Genomic DNA, 22,374 nt, shown 5'->3' with positions numbered 1-22,374 from the left:
TCCTTCCCTCCTAAGCCCAGTAGGAAACTCACAGCACAGACATGTTTTATTTGGTCTGCCCAGTGTCGATTCACATGAAAATTTGAAATTAAAAGATAACATTTTTAATTAGTCATTTGCAAAAACCAGAAGATTCCACATGAAAATCTGGTTTGCTGACGTCTCTTCTGAAGTCAGAAGTTGGAGCAGCACCAAACCCAGGAAATCCTGCTGGAACCAAGCAAGGCCTCCCCCTAGGGAATCGGGCGGATGCCGCAGACCCCACCAACCCCTATCGCCCCAGTACTTGCACTGATTCTCACACATCCCGAGACTCCCTTATTTCACTTTTTAACACAACTTCGGTAGGCATGTGAGTTTGCAAACCCTGAGACTATAAAAAAGTGTTCGTAAGAAAAGACCTAGAGGAAATGGACCGAAGTAAAAAGTGTTATGCAGCAGCTAATTTTTTTCTATTATCGATTTCCCCAATCTTTCTAAAAGGCGTTTCAGTAGCTTAAAAGTATTTTTCAGGTTATTAAAATGACCACAAGCACTTTCCATGAAACACTGGGGAACAGTCAATGGACTGTCTCGTACAAAACCATTATATTCCACAGCTTCGTCTGGCCTCCAGGGGGATTTGTAAATTAAAACAGAGAGGGTTGGACGGCAGTGCTGTCCATCCCATCTGTCTGAGGCAGCAACGCATGGGCAGCTGCTAACGTCACAGGAGAAGGCCTTAGAGGCACCCCAAGCCCTGGCCTCCCCTCCTTTGGTGCCCCTGCCTCTCCCCCGCCACCACGCAGCAAGCAGAGGCCCCAGGTCTCAGGGCAGCCCAGCCCCTCTGCCCCTGCTGCTCCCCTGCCCGGTCCAGAGTCTCCCCTCCTGGCTCTCCCACCAGTCCACGTCCTCTTCAATCCTCAGGGCCCAGCCCAGTCCCGCCTCCCCCAGGAAGCCCTCCTTCCCAAGCTCTGAGCCCCAGACCTGTGTTCCTCAAACCTCAGGCAAGCAGGCTCCCCATCACCATTCGTGCCACGGCCACAGACCAACCAGTCTGTTGATTTTTAAACAGTTTGTTTAAATGTTGTCAATTCACCTTTTTAACGTTCTCTCTAATATAGTCACTCACAAGGAGCCCTGCTCCCACTGCTCTGGAATGAAGAGCAGTATCATTTGCTCTAAAGGAAGCATAGAAACAAACGCAAGGCCTGCACACCATCGCTGGGTCATGGTAAACCCACTGCCGCCCAGGCCCAGGGCTCGGGGTCTGCCCTTCACACAGGGGTTCGGGAACACGGGCCTCGGGGAGACGGGGCGAGGATGCGTGGGCTCCCAGCAGGGCTCCCCTGTCCGAGTCGGAAAGGCTGCAGGAGGCCAGAACGCGGTGACCAAAGGGATGAAGCCCTGGACCCACCCGTGCAGGTCGCTCTGTGGACCACATCACCCCGTCCCGTTCCATCTGCGAACCCCGGGGTCCCCGGGAAAGGTGAGCTCCGGGAAGCACGGGGTCCTCTCCGCGCCCACCGGGACAGCCACACGGTGGAGCCCACAGGGCCGAGCGTGACCAAGTTCTCCCCTGGTGCCCGCAGGCGAGGAGGGAATTGCAGTGTCAGAAGCGGGGAGTCCTTCTGAAGTTAACTTCCTCCGGGCTGGGGGCACAGCACCCTGGGCTCCACACCCGTCTTCCCTAAGCCCTCATTTGAGAAAGCTGGTGACCCTGGAGGTCGCTCAGCCTGCTCACCGGTAACGGAAAACACGATGCCCTCACCCACGGACGCGGCCCCTGCACACACCCGCCCGGCGGCAACGACAGTGAGAGGCGGGAGCTCCCAGTGGGAGAGGCCGCCAGGGGCCAGGCACCCCCAGATCCAGGGCCGGGCCAACCCCCCAGAGGGTCCTGCTCACGTGCACTCACCACGCCCCTCTTCGTGCTGGTTTGTTTTGCTTTCTGCTGAAATGAGCCCAAACAGACTCGTTTTTTTTTAAACAAGAAAGGAGCTCTTGGTGAAAGTGCCTTCCATCCCTGCACTCCAGGAGGCCCCTTCCTTCCCACAAACACAGTTCCTGCTTTCCCAGCTAGGATCCTCCGAGCTCACGAGGGGATGGGCAGCCCCCGGACCCTCTGGCCTGGGGAAGGGACCACGGACGCCTGCAGGGCCACGTGAGCCTGCATCGGCCCAAGCCCCCACACGGCTCCGAAGGTGGGGTGCGCTGCACGGGGCTCCTGGATGATCTGACGGCCCCACCAAGGTCACCGTGGAGCCGTGGTTCTCAAACATCCTTGCACATTAGGATCCCTGGCATGTTTTGTTTTGTTTTTTTTTTGACTTTATTGTGGGTGATAAGTACAGAAAATAAAATTTGCCATTTTGACCATTTTTAATTGTAGAATTCAGTGTACTAATCGCTTTCACAATGCTGTGCCACCATCACTACCATCCATTACCAAACTTTTCCATCACCCAAAACAGAAACTGTCTCCGTTTCCCACTTCCCCACAGTTACTGGTGACCTGTCTGCTTTCTGGCTCTGAATTTGCTTTTTCTAGATACTTCTTACAAGTGGGGATGCAGAATGGTGCAGCCAACTGTGAAAAACAGTTTGATGGTTCCTCAGAAAATCAAACAGACAATCCCACTTTTCGGTATATTCCCAAAAGAACTGGAAACAGGCTCACAAGGATACTTTACACCAACTCTTACACAGCATCATTTACACTTGCCCCAAAGTGGGAGCACCGATGTGTGCACCGACACTGGTCGGAGAAATGAAGCATGCTCTGTGCACACGATGGGCCCCCCCCAGCCTGGAAAGGACGGGTTCCGGCACATGCTGCAGCGTGAACGACTCGAGCGAGCACTGAGCTGGGGGTTCTCTAGAGCTTCCAAAGCCCGGCCGCCCCTGGGGTTGCAGTGCCGGCATGAGCACCTGTAGCTCCCCAGGCACGGCATGTCCCGGAAGCCCTGCGGAGCCTCGGCCGGTGTGTGTGTGGGGGGTCTAGGGAGCTCTCCACGGGGGGTTCGCCCTGCAGACACCGCTGCACCGGGAGGCCACCCACCCACCCCCCAGCGGGTGTCTCAGCCCACACTGCCCACCTGAGGGCCAGACACCCCCTGCTGGTCATTTCCCCACGACCGGGGCCCCTGCTGAAGGCACCTGCCCATAGACGACACGCACGGCTGCTCCTGACGAGCCATCACCCCTTGGAGACCAGCAGACAGGCTCCTCAGAGAGCAAGCCCAGGAGGCCGAGGCCCCACGTCCCCAAGTCAGCAGGTGCCCCAGGCACCCTTCTCTCCCCTTCACCCACCCCTCGCGGCTCAGCTGGCAAGAACCTCCAAGCAGAGGGCAGATGGGGTCTCCCGAGGTGCCCCCAGGCCACAGCTCCTGTTCCTGCCACAGGGGCAGCCGGTGCACCTTAGCTCTCCTGGGCCTTGAGCACAGAACCAGAATAAAAGGTAGGAGGTTGGCGAAAAGCTAGCCCAATGATGGCATCCATACAGTTATGTGGTTCTAGTTTATATTTAAAATACACATTCTCACATGTTACTAGAATCAGAGAAGTCCATTCTCTGGGCAGAACAGGGCTCAGCAAACTTTTTCCATCACATGTCCAATACCAGGTATGTTAGATTCTGCGGGTGAGACTGTAGATTGTAGCTGCAGATGATGCGCTGACGAATGGGCGTGGCTGTGTTCCAATAAAACTTTATTTACAAAGCAGGTGGCGGCAGGGTTTGGCCATGGGCCACAGTTTGCTCCTGCTCTAGGGGGCTGGAAAGCAAACAGAGAACAAAGTATTTTGGAAGCTAGGTGGGAATAAAAGTCGCTGATAGAACCCAAGATGGCTGGCAACTTCTCTGAGAACAATTACAATTAATTATCACCTGAAACTGCCCCGTTCATCCAGGCGACACGTGGCTGAGTGCCTTCCTGAGGCAGCGCCGGACGGGCCCTGGGGACAGAGGAGGGACAAGCTGCCAACACCCCTCACGGAGCCACATCCTGGTGCAGACGGACGGCAGCCGGCCGTGGGAGCCCACAAGTGGCACAGGCCACGAGGGGAGGCGAGCGCCGGGGAGGATGACGGGGGCGGGGGAAGGACAGCGGTCAGTGCGGCCCCCTCGAGCGAAGGTCACCAGGGGCCGAGAAGCGGCCTCCGCGGGCCAAGCTATGAAGGGGAGGGCAGGCCTGGCCACGGCCTCGGGCAGGTGGCACCGGACGTGTCGCAGGGACAGCAAGGGGGGTGCAGCAGGCGAGCCAGACGGTGGACGGCCTGGGGGCCGCGGCAGGGGCTTGGCCTGGGCTCGGGGTGGCTGGGGAACCGGGAGCCGGGAGCTCCTTACAACGGTTCTAGGCCAGACAGGAGGACACGTAAGAAACAGGGGTGAGGCACGCAGGAGGGGGTGCTCAGGGTAGGACAGGATTTTCAACACAGAATGAAGAAAATCTGCAAGACAAGACTTAAAGCTGACACCACGGTTGTAGCCTGCGGACAGGCCCGGGGTGGGGTGGCCACTCACAGAGAATTCAAAGCCGCGAGGGGGTTCGGTTTGGGGTGGGGGGAACAGTGAGTTCAATTTGGGACATATTAAGTTTGAGATGTTTATTAGATGCCAGCAAGATGCTTATGTGCGGCTAGAGATTTGGGGGGACCTTCAGCACCTGACTGGATCTAACCTAGTTTACTAATTGTCTCGGGGTGAATCTTGTCTACTCAGTTGGAAATGAAACTCCTCAGAAGCCAAGTATATCATCCATCTACCCACTTACCCATCTACCCGTCTATCCATCCACCTGTCGTCTATATTGACCTATCCATCTATCCATATCTATCTATATCTATGTACCCATGTACCCACCTATCATCGACCATCTATATTGACCTATCTCTCTTTATCTACCCACCCATCCATCTATCCATCTATCGTCTATCTATTGTCTATCATCCGTCATCCATCCATCTATCTTCTATCTATCATCTACCTATCGTCCATCTGTCATCCACCCATCTGTTGTCTGTCCCCCACCTGTCCTCGCCTCTGCGTCCATCCTGGTGCCGGCAGAGCAGGACGCAGACACGTCCTCTGTAAATACGCAGTGCAGGAGGCGGTGGGTGCTCCTGCCTGGTCCCGTGGGAGGAGGGAAGGTGCTTTCCAGGGATGCAGGCCAAGTGAGGACCCCGTGTGGGAGGTGTGTGTGTGGAGTGGGGGGAGGACGGCAAGGCCCACGTTCCCGTCCCCGGGGTGCTGGCTGAGCCGCAGGCAGTCCCGAGCCGAGCGTGACATGGGGGTTCCGGGGTGACCGTGATCTGTCTCCCCGATGCTGGCAGGAACCTCCGAGGTGGGGGTGCCTCCTTCTGGAACAGCCTACGGGCTGTGTGAGGAGGAAGCACTGTGGGGGAGCAGCAGCACTTCCAGCATCAGGCAGGCCAAGACGCTGCGCCTTCCCCGGACCCGTGGCCTCCACAGAGCCAGGTAGGAGGACCCCGTCGGGAACAGGGCTGTGGGTGCCCCACGGGAGCAGGCACCTTAGGGAGGGGAGGGAGGCTGGCAGCTGCCAGAAACCAGCAGGGCAGGAGGCCCCAGCAGGTGAAACGCCCCAAAGGAAGAGAGCGCCCTCAGTGTGATGCCCGCCACCCAATGGGCACCGATTCCAGGTGAGCACACACCGTCCGTGGAGAGACACGTCCCTCTCATCTTGTCTCCTTGCCCTTCCCATGTCCAGAGGGGCCGGGGGCCTCCAGGCAGTGGTGGACAGAGGACAGCAGAAGCTGGGGCGGGCGGCCGCCCCCAGGGCACCCCTGACGCTGCCCCACACCATGCCGGGCTGTCTGGGTCCCCCAAGATGAGCAGCACAAGGTGCTGTGGCCACTCCCGAGCTCTCCCTCCCTCCGGGGCCACACGCCCCGAGCAGCCTTCCTCACGTCTGAGCAGCGCTGTGCAGGGGCCCTGGGGGAGCAGAGCCCCCACCCCGGTGAGCCCCAGCCCACAGCTTGCAGGCGACTTCGGGGGACAGCGGGGCGGGAACCAGCAGCTATGGGGTGCTCAGATGCTGAAGCCATCTGAAATAATCAATCTCGCTGTTTCCAGCAGCTAAATTTGGGAGTAACTTGTTACGCAGCAACAGGTGACGGATACAGCGGGAAAGCAGTGACAGGGAGCAGCTCGCCCCCCACTCCTAACCCAGGGACCATGAAGCCCGATGAGGACACCAACAGCTTCAGGGGCACGGGAACTGGAGTATTTAATTTAGACAAGGCCAACTTATTGAGAACCTAAAAATAGCCCCACCTTAATGCCTAAAAGGGGCTGAAAATCTACGAAATCTGCCAGAGGTGCCTCCAGAGGCAGGGAAGGCATCTGCAGAGAAGTGTCACAGGCCACGTCCTGCTCCGGGCTCCTCCAGAGGCCTGAGCTGCGAACATTGGTGCGGGCAGGAGAGGGGGTGTGCAAAGCAAGAGGGGGAGAGAACCCAACCGTGTGTGTGTGTGAGCAGCAGGTGACCATCGTGGGAAATGGGGTGCAGCCCCGGCGGAACCCTCCGGCACTGCACAGAACCTGCGGCAGCCGCATCCTTCTCCACCTCGCCCTGTTATCACCCAGCCCCTTTGGAGTTTCCTGGAAACTCCAAGTTTTTCCCTGGGTCTCGGCACCAGAGAAACTGTGAGCAAAGGGAAGCGAGACACAAGGGCACAGTCTCTTCTTGGCTTCCACGCCAGCCCCCGTGCCGGCTAACACCCGTGTAGCCGTGTGTGAAAGCAGACGGCCACTTCCACAGGCCATCGCGCGAGAGCACAACAGAGGGACCGTGCAGCAGGGCCACACTTGTGGGAAGAGCCCTGTCACCCTACGAGCAGCCTGGCCAGCAGCATCCGGTACCACGAGCGCCTGCGAGTCGCCAAGGTGCCTCCTGCATCGATGGCCAACTGCCCAGATTCACTCTTCGCTGTGGCCAGCGGGAAGCTCAGCCCCACAAAACGGGCTGTTGCCCTCTTTTGCTCCAAACCCTGCATGGGCTCCACTCCTGTCAGGTATGATCTCTCCCGTGCACTTCCCTCACTCTCACGCACGCAGCAGGGCACTTTCTCAGTTCCCTGAATGCACCCAGTGCCTTCCTGCACCCGTGCCTCTGCCTGGGGTGCTCCCCTGCCCCCTCCTCAGGAGGGGCTCTGGTCCTGACGACACCACTGGCAGCTCCTTCTGTCCTGCCACCCGCGTGGCACCCGTCCTGCCCTCCACGCCACCAATGACGATTTTGTAACAAATCGTGCCCCTTCGATGCCACCCTCCCACCAGCAAGCGGCAAGTCAGAGGCGCTGGCTCTGTCCTGCTGTGTGTACCCGACGGCAGGCACTGAGCACACAGTAGATGCTTACTGAATGCATCCACACCTGCGAGCGAGGAGACAGCTTCTCTCCACCACGACTCCCAGGGTGCAGACCTGCAGCAGCTTCTTTTGCAACTTCAGGGGGGAAGAGAGAGAACCCTTTTCTCAGCAGGAAGTGACGTTTGGTGCTGAAGAGGCAGAAAATACACCCACGGCGATTATAAGGAGAAAGGAGTTTCAGCCGTCCGCAGGCTGGAAAGTCACGTGAGCTGGACGGTTAAGCACCACCGTGTACAACTCCAAGCTGCTCCCGTCGGATCCTGACCTTGCCAGAGAAGATGGGAACCCTGATTCTACGTGAATTCTCTCCATTTTTAAATGTTAGCCTTTAAAGAAAAAAACACCATGCATGGCAAGCTACAACACCTTCGTCTGACGGCAGGACATCTTGGAGGCGGGTCATGAATAGCCAAGAATTGATGACTGACTTGTCAAGAATAGCTGCTTCCAGTGCCCCTCGAATGCTTCTAGTCTTCCTCTCCTGATCTCTGCACTTCGGGTTTCAATGCAGCACACCTTTAATTTTCTGAGGGTTCTCTTACGGCGGCTCACACGACAATTCCTTCCAGACCCACGCTGGGACCCCAAGCGTGTTGTTGCCTCTATTTGCAATACCAGGAGGTCACATCTTTATCCAAACACTTGACACCAACACTTCCCTTTACCCTCATCACATTCCGGTAGGCGAGTGAGGAAAACAGAACCTCCCACTGCAGACACCCAAGGAAGGTTGGTCCTGTTTTCACGTCCTCACTTGAGCAAGATGGAAACGAATCTCAGTTTGGGGAAGGGCACTGTCTACGGGGTATTTAATGGCAGCCTATGGCTAAGGCGCCAGACCCCAATCCCAAGTTCCCAACACTAGACAGATGTCTCCAGCTGCCCTCTTTATAGAAACGTGTCTCTCAAAACATGGGCTGCAACTCATCGTTGAGTTGAGAAATCAACCTAGGGGTCACAACCAGCATTTCAAAAACACAGTAGAAGAGAATAAAACAGGATAGAATGGAATAGAAGAGAATACTCCAGACCGAACTGCCCAGAGAAAAGGCTGATGTGCTTTTATGAAACTTGTCTTGTAAGGTGAGTGTGTGTCTGTGTGTGTGTGCGCGTGTGTGCAGTGGATGGGTGTGCACTGTGTGTGTGTACTGGGTGCCTGTGTGTACTGTGTGTACGTGCGTACTGTATTGTGTACTCGGGGTGCGCGTGCACGTGTGTGTGCGCTGTGCCTCCTTGTATGTTTCTTCTATGGCTCATGGTCATGAAAGTCTGAAGAAACCCCTATTTAAAGTAACAACCTCCCAGAGATATTCTGGATTTGTTTTCATCTAGGACTTACCTTCCATCTCAATTTGAGGAGAGAAGCAAAGCAAAGAAAGGTAACTTCGCGTTCCCCGGTAATAATAAAAGCACCTACAGCAGCCGCGGTCGTGACCACGGCGGCAGCTCGTGCGTATCCCGTTCTCACTGCCTGTGTGGCTCTGCACCTGTAACCACCCTAGGAGGGTGGCACCAGCAGGCATTGCCTCTGAGCACAGAGAGGCTGGCCAAGCCGCCCACAGACACACAGCTGGTCGGAACCAAGGCCTGGACTTGTGCCCAGGAAGCCCGCTCCAGCATCAGTCCTCACTCCCGGCGCAGTGAACAGCCTCTCCCGAGCCTCATCGGCAACCCACACCCCAAACCAGGCTATTAGAGTCACACATCTTTGAAGGAAGACACGTTACAATTGCCTCAAAAGATTAACAGCTACGAGTGCTTTTGAAAAGGTAAAGAGCCTTGCACAAGAGGGACAAGGAGGAAGGACACGGAGCTGGCCCATCCGAGGTTTCCCTCCCAGCAGCCAGGGACAAGAGCGGGCAGCAGCAGGTGCCTCCGAGCGAGTGCTTGGTGAGGGGAGCGGGAAGCTTGGGCTCTAGGAATGATGTGGCAAGTGGCTCAGCCAGGTGGGCTCAGCAGGCACAGATGGAGGGGGTCAGCCACGGCACAGATGGATGGGGGGCGGCCACGGCACAGATGGATGGGGGGTGGCCACGGCACACACATATCCTTGTGTCTGCCCCATGGCGCAGCCGCCTTTTGGAGACCTGCTCCCAGCCCCCGCGGCTGCTCTGGCTGGACCACTCTGGCCAGGCAGCCCCAAGAACCCCCAAGCAACCAAGGCTGTGGCCTCCCACCTCAGTTCAGAGCAGCGTCTTGGACCCTCCCTCAGCGCCACTCACTCTTAATTTGCACACAGCTCTAACAACTAGGGATGTCATTTTTAAACTCACAGCAGACTGGAAGCAGCAAGCTAGGAAGGAGGGGAGGCAAAATGGTAAAGCAGTGGAGAGAATGGGCCCCAGAGCCCAAAGGCTTGGGTTCAAATCCCAGCTCTGCCCCTGCACGGTCATGTAACTTGGGCAGGTTATGAAACCTCTTGCACACTCATCTCTTCCTCTAGGAAGGAGCTGCTGCCGGCAGACAGGAAGAGCACAGGAAACCGGTGAACACCTGATCGTGAGGAAGCGAGGAACAATAATGTCAACCCAGCAGCCTGGCACCACCCGAGAGGGAGCAAAGAGGCTTGGCAGTTGTGCTTACGGTGGCAGTCCCAGCACCCGGAGCAGGGCCCGGAGCACAGCCAGTGGCCAGCAGGTATTTGTTAAATGAAGCGTGCGCAAGCATTGGGATCGCACCTGAAGGCAACATTGATATTTCTGGGCCACGGAAAAAAAATCAGTCATGCCAGCCTGCCCTCCAAAACCAGATCTTTTAAAAAATATATCAAAACTAAATACACAAATTACATATTTCAATTAACATTTTTCAATAACTATGACTAAACAGATAAACTACCTGAAAGACAAATTACCAAAGTTCACTCCAGAAAAAAATAAAAATTTAATTTGTACTTGAAAACCCTCCCAAAAAACACTCCACTCTGAGATGGCTTCACTGGGGAATCCCCAACACATAAAGCCAAAATAATACCAATTATGCACAAATTCTTCCAGAAAATTGAAGAGAAGGACATAGTACCCAATTCTTTCTTTGAGGCCAGTGTTGTCCAGATCCCAAAATCAGGCAAAGACATCGCAAGACAACTACAGGCCACCATGTGTCATGGACATACAGACAAAAATTCTAAAAAATGTTTACCAAATTGAACCCAACAATATATAAAAGGGTGACACCACGTCCAAGTGTGGTTCATCACAGGAATGCAAGGCTGGCTTAGCATCTGCAAAATCACTCAGTGTAATTCATCCATCCTACAAGCTCAAGAAGAAAATTTATATGATCATGTCAGTACACGCACACACAGAAAAACATCTGAGGAAATATAACCACATTTCCCAGGAACAACTCTCGCAAAGAAGTAATAGAATGCAACTCCCTTGGCCTCACTAGACACATCCATGGACCACCCACCACTAACATCCCACTCAGTGGGGAAGGGGCTGCTTTCCCCAGGAGCAGGGATGGGAGCGGGTGAGCCTCTCACCACTTCCACTCATCATCATGTTAGAGGCTTAAACCAATGCAATACCACAAGAAAAAGAAAAGGCAGAAAAGGAGAAATAAAACTGTCTATATTCTCAGATCATAAGATTGATAATTGAAAAAGCCAATTAAATCTACAAAAAAAAAAAAAAATAATAAAAGCTACCAGAACTAATACCTTCAGCAAAGTGGCATAACAGGAGATGAATATGCAAAAATTAACTGTATTTCTATATGCTATCAACAAATAGAAATTAAAAATTTTAAAGATACAGTTTCCTATAGCATCAAAAATATATAATACTTACATATGACATAAGATGTAAAAGACATGCACACTGAAAACTATAAAATATTGCTGGGCAAAATCAAAGACCTAAATAAATGGCACTATAGCCTGTGCTCATGGGTTAGATGACACTATATTGACAAGTTGTCCATTCTCCCCAATTTATCTATAGATTCAACACCAGCCAATCAAAACCCAAGCACACTTTTTGTAGAAATAGACAAGCTAACCTTAAAATTCATATTGAAATGCAAAAGGCATAGAATAGACAAAAATCTTTGAAAAAGAAGAAAAAAGTTGAAGGATTACAATTCTTCATTTTAAGACAATATAAAGCTATACGTATTAAGACAGTGGTAGTGTCATGAAGACAGGCATATAGTTCAATGAAAGAGAAAACAAAGTCCAGAAATAGACCCACACGTATATGAATAACTGATTTTCAACCAAGGTATAAAAAGAACTCAGTGGAGAAAGACCAGTCTTTTCAAACGAGGATGATCAGAACAACTGGATACTCACATGTAAAACACGAGCCTTGATCCACACCGCACACCACATGCAAAAATTAACTCCCCATGGAGCGTAAACATAAAAGTAAAGCCTAAAACCATAGAACTTCTCGAAAACACAAGAGAAAACCTTTGTGACCTTAGTTAAGCCAAGATTTCTCAGCCCTGACATCAAAGCACTACCCATCAAAGAACAAACTGATCACCTGGACTTGATCAGAAGTAAAAACATCTGCTCTTTGAGAGAAGCCATTAAGAGAATGACAACAAAAACTTCAGATAGGGAGAAAATATTTGCAAATCATACACCAACAGAAGCCTGTGTAGAGTATGGAAAGAACACTCAATATTCAGTCACTCAGAAACGTGCCATGGAAACAATGAGAAAATGAGCAAAAGATTTGAAAACTTCCATCGAAGAAGATACACAGATGGCAAATAAACACATGAAAAAATTATCAACATCATTAGTCACTGGGAAAATGCAAGTTAAAACCAAAATATTATACTATTGCATGCCTATTAAATGGGCTAAAGTAAAAAAGACTGGGCATACCAAGTGAACACGTGGACACAGAGAAACTGAACGCCCATAAACGGCTAATAGGAATGCAAAATGGTACAAACACTTGGAAAAACAATTTGGTGATTACAAAGATTGAGATTATATATACGGACCTTGGATTCAGCCAATGGGAGGCACTAGCAGGGGGTCAGCAGGTGGGCAGAGCGGGAGGTGGGTCGATGCCCCGGCCTCGCAGTGCCTGCAGTGTGTCAGTCCCGTGGCCGTGCGTCTGTCCCCAGTTCAGCTCTCACCTCCACAGTGAACACACTGCCACCTCCCCACACCCCTCAGGCCTAGGGTGGTACCCACGTCCTGCTCCCGCAGACCCTGGACGCATCGCGACGGTGGTCCCCACATATCAGTCCTTAGAGCCTCCTCACACCCCAGCCACGAGGGACACAGACGGACATCTGCACACTGATGCTCACGGCGGCATCGTTCACAACCGCCAGGAGACAGAAGCACGCGTGTCCATCGATGGATGAGCGGATAAACCAAATGTGGTACATACACACGACAGGATATTATTCAGCTGCAAGAAGGATGTCTTGAAGCACGTGACAACATGGATGAACCCTGAGGACGTTACGTTAACTGAAATAAGTCAGACACAAAAGGATAAATATCCAGTGATCTCACTGTTATGAACTAATTATACTATGTAAACTCAGACATAAAATCTAGAATAAAGGTTACCAAGATATAGAATAAGGTTAAAGTACGGGGAGCAGTTGCCTAATATATGCAGAATGTTCAACTAGGTTGAAGTTAAATGTTTGGAAATGGACAGAGGTGACAGTGACAAGTTATTGTGAGAATAACTAACAGTGCTGAATGGTGTGTGTGTGTGGTGGAAAGGGGAAGTTTAGAGTTATTTTTGTCACCAGAAGGAAAGCTGGAGGTTAAAACATGGGAAAGTATAACACAGTGAGTCTTGTGGTGGACAACATCCATAACTAACTGTGCAAATATAAAAAAGTTCCGTGAACTAGAACAACCATACGACACTATGCAAGGAGTCAATAATAGAGGGGCAGAGGGGGAAATGTACCTATTGCAAAGTATGGACTATAGTTAACAGTAATATTTTAATATTCGTTCACCAACAGTAACAAATGTACTACATCAATACTAGGGGTCGATAATACAGGGGATAAGGGGTATGGGAGGATTTGGGTTTTCTTCTTTATTTTTGTTTCTTTTCTGGAGTAATCAAATATTCTATATTTAATCAAGGGGTTGAATGCACAACTATATGATGACACTGTGAGCCAGTGATTATGTACTTCAGATGGTTTGTATCATGCGTGAATATATCTCAATAAAATTGCATTAAAAAACCGCCTCAATTACCTTGCATCTCTCTCCTTCCATGGAAAATCCCAACCTAGTTAAAAACCCAACTACCTAATTACTTGATGTGTTTACCCAAGTAGCTGAAAGTTGAGAAAACAAATGACCAACAGGAAGGCTTATGTTTACATTTATGGCCACAAATTTTATATGGGCCGTCAAAACCGACTGGCATCCCCCTCTCCATTCCCGATAGCCCAGCTCTCCCCTCCACACTGACGACTTCGTGTTTACCTCTTTCCTTAAACCTCCTAACTCGCCTCCAGATCTTCCTGCGATTGCCTCCTCCTTCAATTATTCAGCCAACACAAATTTATTGAGCATCCAAAACCACTGTCCTTAAAGAACGAAGGAGAGGGAGACTATAATAATGCACGCAGTAAATAAGTAGATAATGTAGCGTGTCATAAGGGAACACGTGCCATGGAAAAACAGGGAGCAGAGTCGGGGAGCAGGGGCGACGGGGCGAGGGGCTCTCCCCGAGCCTTCCCTCTGCCTCATCTCCGGCCATCCTCCAGCTCGGCCCTGAGGCCCCCCTCTCACTGAGACACTTCCTGACTCCCAGGCTATGGCAGACCCCCAGCCTGTCTCTCCCATCATCATGCTTTAGTTTCACCATTGCATTTATTATTTATTCCCTGACCTTTCCCACTGCATTTATTCAGTTTATCCCTTCTATCTCCTTCCAATAGGTCCAAGAGAACAGGGGAATTGTCTATCCTGATTATTGCATATATTCCCAATACTTATAGAAAATAAGAGGATATATGTATAGACATAGTATGTACATACAAAAAAGGAGTAACTGGAAAAGATAACCCCGGCTGTGAGAGCCTGCGTTTCCTGCCAGGACGCTGGCCGACACCCCTTCCTCAAAACATCCTCGGTGAGTGTTCACTACAGCTTGTCAAGTGGGCAGGCATGTCTGGAAATCAGGGTTGGTTAACCGGTTGTCAAGGCTAATTCTCTCCACAGTTTAACCAACACAAGGACCACCAGTGATCATTCACTAGCTGCAACTGTGTTTGTCCAGGTCACCGGATCTCCTGGCTTTCCAAGCCTCCGTTTGGACACAGCACATCGACCGCCCGACGGCCACAGGACCACCTGCTCTCGCTGGAGGGGCAGCGGAGGGAAAGCAAGCCGACTGGAGAATGTGATTATCTCTTTTGTTTCCTGCTGGATTGGCAGCCGCTGGGTTGGGGCACATCCATCATGCTAGAGAGCAAGCTACGTCCAAGGATTAAAATTAATTTACCACCCAGCCTGTCTTCCAGCTTGATGCCTTAATCGAGTTTGTTATGAGAGTGGTGCTGTGCTCCAAGCCATAATTCCGCCGAGCCTAGAAGGCTCTGTGTTTGGGGAGAGGTTTATGAGCTCTGTAATGAAATTACCTCCCAGCACACAGAGTGCTCATCTCCAAGACACTCAGACTTCACCCCGGGTTCTTTACGCATGAGGAATGAGGAAAAGAGTTATTGATCTACTTCATCAGACACGCTCGACACTCCAAGTCCCAAAGGGGAGAGACCGGAGAACTTGATGCTTTTGTTGAGAAAGACTCTCATTGGACAAGCACATTAACTAATTAAATTAAACATTTAATTGACCATCTATTTTACATACTGCATGCACATGAGTGTGACATGACCTCCACAGGAGCTCATGGTGGTCCTTCAGCTAATCCGAATATCAGTGAGAAAGGCCAGAGACGGCTCCTTATTAAAGCCCCTTGTAGCGTCTGGCCAAGAAGGGCTCCCCGAGATTTCTTTAAGATCCTATTTGAGATCTACTTCATCCCCGTTTTATACTCTTCACAAACATTAACCCTTATCACCATCACCGCAATCCCGCCTGAGGTCCTCATACCGATCACTGCAGAGGAGGAAACTGAGCAACCGGGACTCTCCCTCCACAACCCAGCCTGCCTTAAATTTTTCAGCCCCAAACTTCCAAAGATGCGTGCATCACCACGAGCTGAGTCGGCAAGGCCCCGGACATGCACTTTGGGGTCTAAGTGTGTCATTTAACGCCCTCCTTCCCCTTGGAGGAATTTCCAAGCATTTCGAGGAGCGGTTTGCAGGGTGGCACGAGCCCACACACGAGGTGAGGTCACCTGCCTCTGCGTCTCCCCTCAGGCAGTGGACGTGCTCTCTTCTCAACAGCTGTGATGGTGACGCTCCCGTGTCCCGGCACCAGGCCACAGCACCCAGCTGCTGGGCTGAGCAAGCACTGGGAGGGTATTTTGTGGATTTAAATCCCCAGTTGTCTGCAGCTATGGCCGACTACATCTAAAGTCAATGAAGGAGGTGGCCTTCAGCAGAGAGAGAGAGTCCTTGGAAGGAGATGTGACGACTGCAGCCATCAGATGGGAGAACTTCTGTCTCCACCTCGGCCAGCTTCTCCTGGAGAATTCACCAGAACCGTCACCAGCGTTCCCAGCTTGTGGCCTGCCCTACGGAACACAGTCTTGCCAAACCCAACGGTCATGCGAGCCAATTCCTATAACAAAATCTCATAATACTTACATACATGTGTATAAATATATGTATTTTTATATTTATAGATATATAGATCAATATATCCCCTGTCAGTTCTGTTAACCTGGCAAACCCTAATTTCTGGACCCCTGGCAGGGCTGCCACTGAAATCTTTCGCTTTGCACTTTGGAAGACCAACATTACATTTTGTGATCATTGTCTTAAGTATGTGCAAGTAACATCCATCAAAGAATTGAACAGATGAAAGTAGATGGCCATACTGCAGAAGAATTAGTGAAGGAACAGTAATTTTCTGTTGTATTACGAAAGTAATGTTAAGAACTTGTGTCCTTTTTAATGGGACTTGGTGTTCTTTTAGCACTAATGGAGAAATATTCTTTTGGAAGCTCAAGAATAGAGTTATTGGCAAATATACTTTTTACCTATGAAAATTTGAGAATTCACCCCACAAGTGGTTTCTCAGGAGCAAATTACCCCCATAGGGAGGCTCAAACTTTCCATTACGAAGGTGTAATATTCAGTTGTGCCCTTATTCCGCAAAGCAATACAATTTCCACTTCTTTGTCTTGTCATTTTAAGACAAAAACCAATACCATGTCTTATAATCAGAACATACCCAGAAATCTCAAAAACAAAAAAGGAAATAAATGAACAAAACATAAATTCAAATTGCTAATAAAACACTTGAAAATATTCTCCACCTCACTGGTAATCAAGGACATGCAAACTAAAACTATGAGATCCCTTTTCTCACTCAATTGATTGGGCAAAAAGTTGTAAATCTGACTATCTCGAGTTGGCCTGGTTGTGGGAAGGTGCATCCACTCACAGCATGGGCAGGGTGTAAACTGGCCCGCCTGCTAGCGGCCTTTGAGCAGTATCTGTGAAACTAAAAGCATGCATGTCCTACGACCCCAAAAACTTCACCAGTACACACCCATGGGTATGCAAGAAGACAAGTGTGAGCATGCCCGTTGTACAAAACGACATGGTAAGGAAAACTCAACAAAATGACTCATCTCACAAACATAATGTAGAGTGAGGACAGCAAGATCTGGAATGTGAAATGTGTGATATATATGAAAAAAATCCACATAAAGCAACAGCTCATGTATCCTCTGAGGAGACAGATGGATATAGAGCTATAGCTCTATAGGTACACATGAAAGCAAATTAAAAAACTTGACAGGATACACAAAGCCTAATAATATAATGGATACTTCTGGGAATTTGGGGGGGTACTGAGGTAGATGCTATAAATTAAAGAGGAATTTATCTTTATTTGAAATATTTCATTTATTAGCAAAGGGCAATATGGACAATTGAGCTAGTATCTTCAAAAAGCGAATGGCTTGGGGGAAAACTGTTATGGTGCCCGCGAGTTAAAGTACGAGACAGCCAAACAGAATTTAAAGAGCCTTTATTAGCCGGCCAGCGACTGCTCACAGTCACCCCACACAGGGAAATCAGTGAGCAGCCCCAACCTGTGTGTGCTGGTGCCTTATAGAGACAGAAACCACATCCTGGAAACGCAAGCAAGCTATTTTAACAGAAGCAGAGTTGGCAGTTAGCTATTGGTTACAAAAGACAATTTAGCATGGTTGGCATTTAGAAATCTTACAAAAAGTTTCACTTGGTTACAAAAAGTTTCACTTGGAAACGGTGCAATTGTTGATTGTTATAACGGTTATGCTTGGCTGATGCGTATAACCGCAATTTCACTTCCTTCTTCTCATGGCTTAATGCCACTTACACAACATTCTTACTCTGCAAATGTTACAGGCCAAGGGGGAAGGGACCCACTTAAAAAACGTGCTATCAACTAAGATTCACGAGAGTGACGGCAAATGGAGACGCGAAGCTTCAGTGGATTGTGGGGCAAAGCAAGAAGGTGTAGAAAACAGTCTGCGGACAAACAAAAGGTTTTGAATAAGGGCAGAATATTATATGATATTGGGTAACTACTGTTAATTTCCTTGGATATGACAATGGTATTGTGGTAATACAGGAACTAACCTTATTTTAAATGATGCATAATACAGTATTTAGTAATGAGGTGGCACAGTGTCTATAACTTATTTTGAAATAGTTCAGAAACAAATTTAGAGATTTGGATAAATATGTGGCCAGAAAAATAGGTAGATGCTAGATAAATGGATAGATATGACATATATAGCAAATACGCTAAAAATTTAAATTGCCAAATCTCAGTAATGTGCATATGTGTTCACTGTACGACTCTTGATTTCTCAGTATGTGTGAAATTCTTTAAAAGAAAAAGTTAAAAAGGAAAGGGCTTTTTGGAAGTATAAAGAATAAAAGAAGTTGGAGGTAAATATGTTAAAATATTGACCCTGTCTATGTAATGTGAATTGCGCATGGGTGTTATTTCTTCCTTTTTCTTTTTTTTTTTTTTTTAAAGTTCCCCAACAGCGAGAACCCCCGCTCCTGGGATTGTACCGTCTTGCTGCGACTCAACCACTAACTGCCCGGAATCGGTCCTGAAGGAAGAGGAGCCGAGTTCTCAGAGACGCAGAGATTTCACTCATCGGCCTGGTCTCCGACTCCATCCAGGAAAGCCGATTTCCCAGCGGCAGGAGCAGGCCCGGGCTGGGGGTGGGCGACGTGCCACCGAAGAGGCAGGGGCCGAGCCGGCGTGTCCCCAGAAGTCCCCCGCCACGTTCCTCTTAGCACTCTCCTTTCATAGCAAAGCCGACGTGGCTTCATCCAACCGTATCTGAAAGTCTGCACATCACGAAACATGAATTTCTGGAGGAAGCTATGAGACTATCAAATGGAGAGACTCTAGAACCTTCTTTTCAAATTATGACCTTTGTAAGACCTCTGCCCAGGTGCTGGAACCAGGCTTTTGCCAGGTTAAAAATAAAGTAAACATAACCTTGAAAGCCACAACAAAAAGCCCAATGAACCAAGAAAAACAGTACACATTCCATAATGCAAACACAGCTTGTCCTCCTAATGAGCCTAAGTTGTTGAAAGCATTTCTTATTCAAGCTTAATTTCTATATATAGACCCCACTTAAACCCGGTCATAAGCACGTGCAGAGCACTCAACCACGAATCTGAGCATCCGGAACATTCTCATTAAGTGTTCCACAGCACTCCTTCTAGAAGGAGAAAGAGCCCCACAAATGGCTGCGTATCTTCAGATCACAATTTAAAAGTCTGATTAATACGGTAGATTTCCTCAATGTGCCACACGGCACCACAGCTGCGGCTTTCTGAGCATTTGCATGTTTCTCTCACGGGATCCTGCGGGGTCTCCATCCCCCACACTCACCGTGAACATGCTGCTTATTTGGGGGCTCTGATCACCTTCCACGCGTTTCTGGGAGAGAGGCATGGAAACGCCAGCTGCTTATGCCACCCCCACACACATCTGCACGCTCAGCTGCGAGGGAGCGGGGTGGTTCCGACTCCCCAAGCATGAGGAACACATGTTGGTAGGAGACAGCACGAAGCTGCCAGGATTAGATCCACTCTCTGTTCTGTGCTCCTCACCTAACTCTGCCCTCAGTGCTGCTTTCATCCATCCAGCAGGATCCTTCGGGTGCAAGCAACAGAAATGACCCATGGCTGACTTCAACACAAAGGGAATTTAGGGGGAGAGGGTCGTCCTGGACACTTCTGCAGAATGAACTTCTAGAAAGCTCCCATCCCCCAACCTGGGCACTCGCTGTAGAAATAAACATACTCCAGCTGCTTTTTCCTGGCTTCACTGAAGATGAGATTCAGAATTCCAGGAGAGAACAGCCAAGTGATCCAGCTTACATGTCCAACACCTCTGCTGCACCTGGGAACAGCATGGGGAAAGGAAAAAACCTGGCAAAGAGACCCTCAAGAAAACCCTTTGTTTTCTGTCATAAAAGGCCAAGGTACCTGGACTTCAACAGAAGAAAATGACATGAGGGGCAGAGGTGAGGTTACGAGGGGACCAAAGCACACTCCTCTCAGGAAGGGAGAATGGGGCAGGGATGCCAATGACACAGTGCTGGGCATTGCTTCACCCAGCACATGAACGCAGCCCGCTGGGATTGTGCAGTGCACAACCTGCCCAACCATCCACAGCAGCCCCAAGTGGATAACAGACATCAACTCTCCCCTATAGACTCCCACAGTGTGGCTCCCATCCCTGTTCAAACTTAAACTTTCCTTCTTTTTCCAAGTTACTTTTGGATGGCATCAAATGCTGAAGTGTTGACTGGAAGCAGCACTGGCTTGTTTGGTCGAACAGGTACTAACAGCAGGATGACCCACATCCATTGGCCGGCACTGGCTACCACTGGTCACTCTCTGAACCCTTGACACATAGTTATTAGTCACATCGCTGATTCTCCCTGGCTTTTTCCTTTACTTTTTCTCCCTTTCTAAAACCACACAAGCCTAGGAGTACAGTCTGGAATCCCATTTAACCCAGTATTATAAACGAAACCCTAACTGCCCTCTCAGAAGGGCCAATGTGAACAACGCAGAGACGAAACGGCTTAAAACTGATGGAGGTTTCCGAACCCCTCAAAGCACCTCCAGTCAGTTTGCACATTGTCCAAATTCCATGGAAAAGCCCGGAGGCTCAGGAGCTCCTCTCCTGTAGGGCGGCTCCTGGCTGCAGACCCTGAGTGCTGGCCGGGAGGTGGCCAGGAGGTGGTCAGGCAGGAGGTGACCGGGAGGTGGCCTCAGGTGTCCCTCCCACCTCGTGATGGCTGAGCTGGTCGGAGGATGCGGCAGCACCTTTCACCTGGCTGGCGTGGGTGGAGGTGAAGCGGGTGTGGCCGTACTGTCCGGGCTGGACAGGAGGGGCTCCCGGCTATGGCCCCCTGTTCCTGGCCTCGGGCCCCCTTTTGCTCTCATCTGGGAGTGAGGCACCCAGGTGCGTCTCAGAAGCCTGCCCAATAAGGGAAACACCGCAGCAACCTTCAGACAGGGCCTCGCAGCGATGCACCAGCTGCAGATACATCCGGGAAGTGGAGGAATGGCCACCACAGAAGGTTATGATTTTTAACATTTAATTAATATTTAATATTTGATTATTATTATTAAAATATTTTGGAACTTTCAAATCTTCAGAGCTGAACTTCCCCCCTTACCATCTTTTACCTGCCAAGTATTGTATTGACCTTATTGACAAGAAGCTGCTTTCCTCAGAGTTGGCTGGGTGAGTACAAAACTGTGCGTTTCCCAAACTGGATACCAGACCCATAAAAACACAGCAATTGACTCGCAGAAACAGGCACACCAAGTTCAGATAAGAGAATACACACTTTGATTTTTTTCCAAATTCTTTACCAAATAATTTAACCTGAATCCCTTTCTTTTTTCTATGACAATCTAACAATGTCAGCCTCTCTAGGAAATCTATCTTAGTATCATTTCCCAAATGGGTTAAAAGCGATTTTCTCTGTCCACAGTGGATATTTATTTTAGCAGTCAGGAAAGAGAATTTTTTAAATCCAGTCATTATGGTTCCTATGGACTCACAAATCAGCAAAATTGTAAAGCTGTAACAGATGCACGCCGTTGAGTCACCACCCTCAAATTAGCTTTTTGCACAGCCACAGTTCTCACTTTGAACGAGTTTCAATTTACCAATTTTTCTTGGCGTGAATTGTGCTTTCGGTGTCAAGTACAAGAAACTGTGGCCTCCCCCTAGAGCTGGAAGTTTTTCTTCTCTCCTTCCTTCCAAAGTTTTACAGCTTTACGTTATTTGAGTCAATAATCGATGCTAATTCTGGTATCAGGCAGGAGATTCAGGTATAACTACATCATATTTTGAGACCACAAGCTGCCGGATCTCAGTTCTTCTAAATTCATTGAGTTCCAGTTTATGGTCCAGCATAGAATATTTGGCAACTGTTCTGTGGGTGCTTGGAAACGTGTCTTCCCCGTTGGTGGAACGCACCACGTGTCAGCGTATCCCACACTTGACTTTGCTGCCCAGCTCTTCTGTGCCTGTGACAGCAGAACGATGTCCCCAGATGTCCCGACCTGGCTCCTGGGCCCAGCCTGGCACCACGGTTACCTCCACATGGCTAATCAGCTGAGCTCGCAATGGTGAGACAATCACACACCACCCGGGTGGACCCAACGGAACCTCAGGGTCCTTGCAGATTAAAGAGGGGGCGGGTGTGTCAGAGGAGAGCGGACACCAGAGTGATCCGTTGTGAGCAGGACTCTGCTGGCCACTGCCGGCTTTGAAGACGGAAGGGTCAGCAGCAGACACAGACCTGAAGATGGCATGACACGGCGCTGGCCACGGAGGAAAGCACCCCGAGCAAGGAGG

General features: G+C 50.0%; 1 protein-coding gene across 6 annotated transcripts in view; it reads right to left on the bottom strand.

Annotated features, from left to right (window-relative positions):
- The window catches only part of RIMBP2 (RIMS binding protein 2), a 220,841-nt gene that overhangs the window by 164,607 nt on the left and 33,860 nt on the right, over positions 1-22,374 (bottom strand). The gene's annotated exons all lie outside the window — the stretch shown is intronic.

This window comes from Choloepus didactylus, chromosome 23, assembly GCF_015220235.1.
Source record: "Choloepus didactylus isolate mChoDid1 chromosome 23, mChoDid1.pri, whole genome shotgun sequence".
Classification (NCBI taxonomy): Eukaryota; Metazoa; Chordata; class Mammalia; order Pilosa; family Megalonychidae; genus Choloepus; species Choloepus didactylus.
Note: the sequence above shows the minus strand (reverse complement) of the source record. Positions and strands in the feature narration are given on the sequence as shown.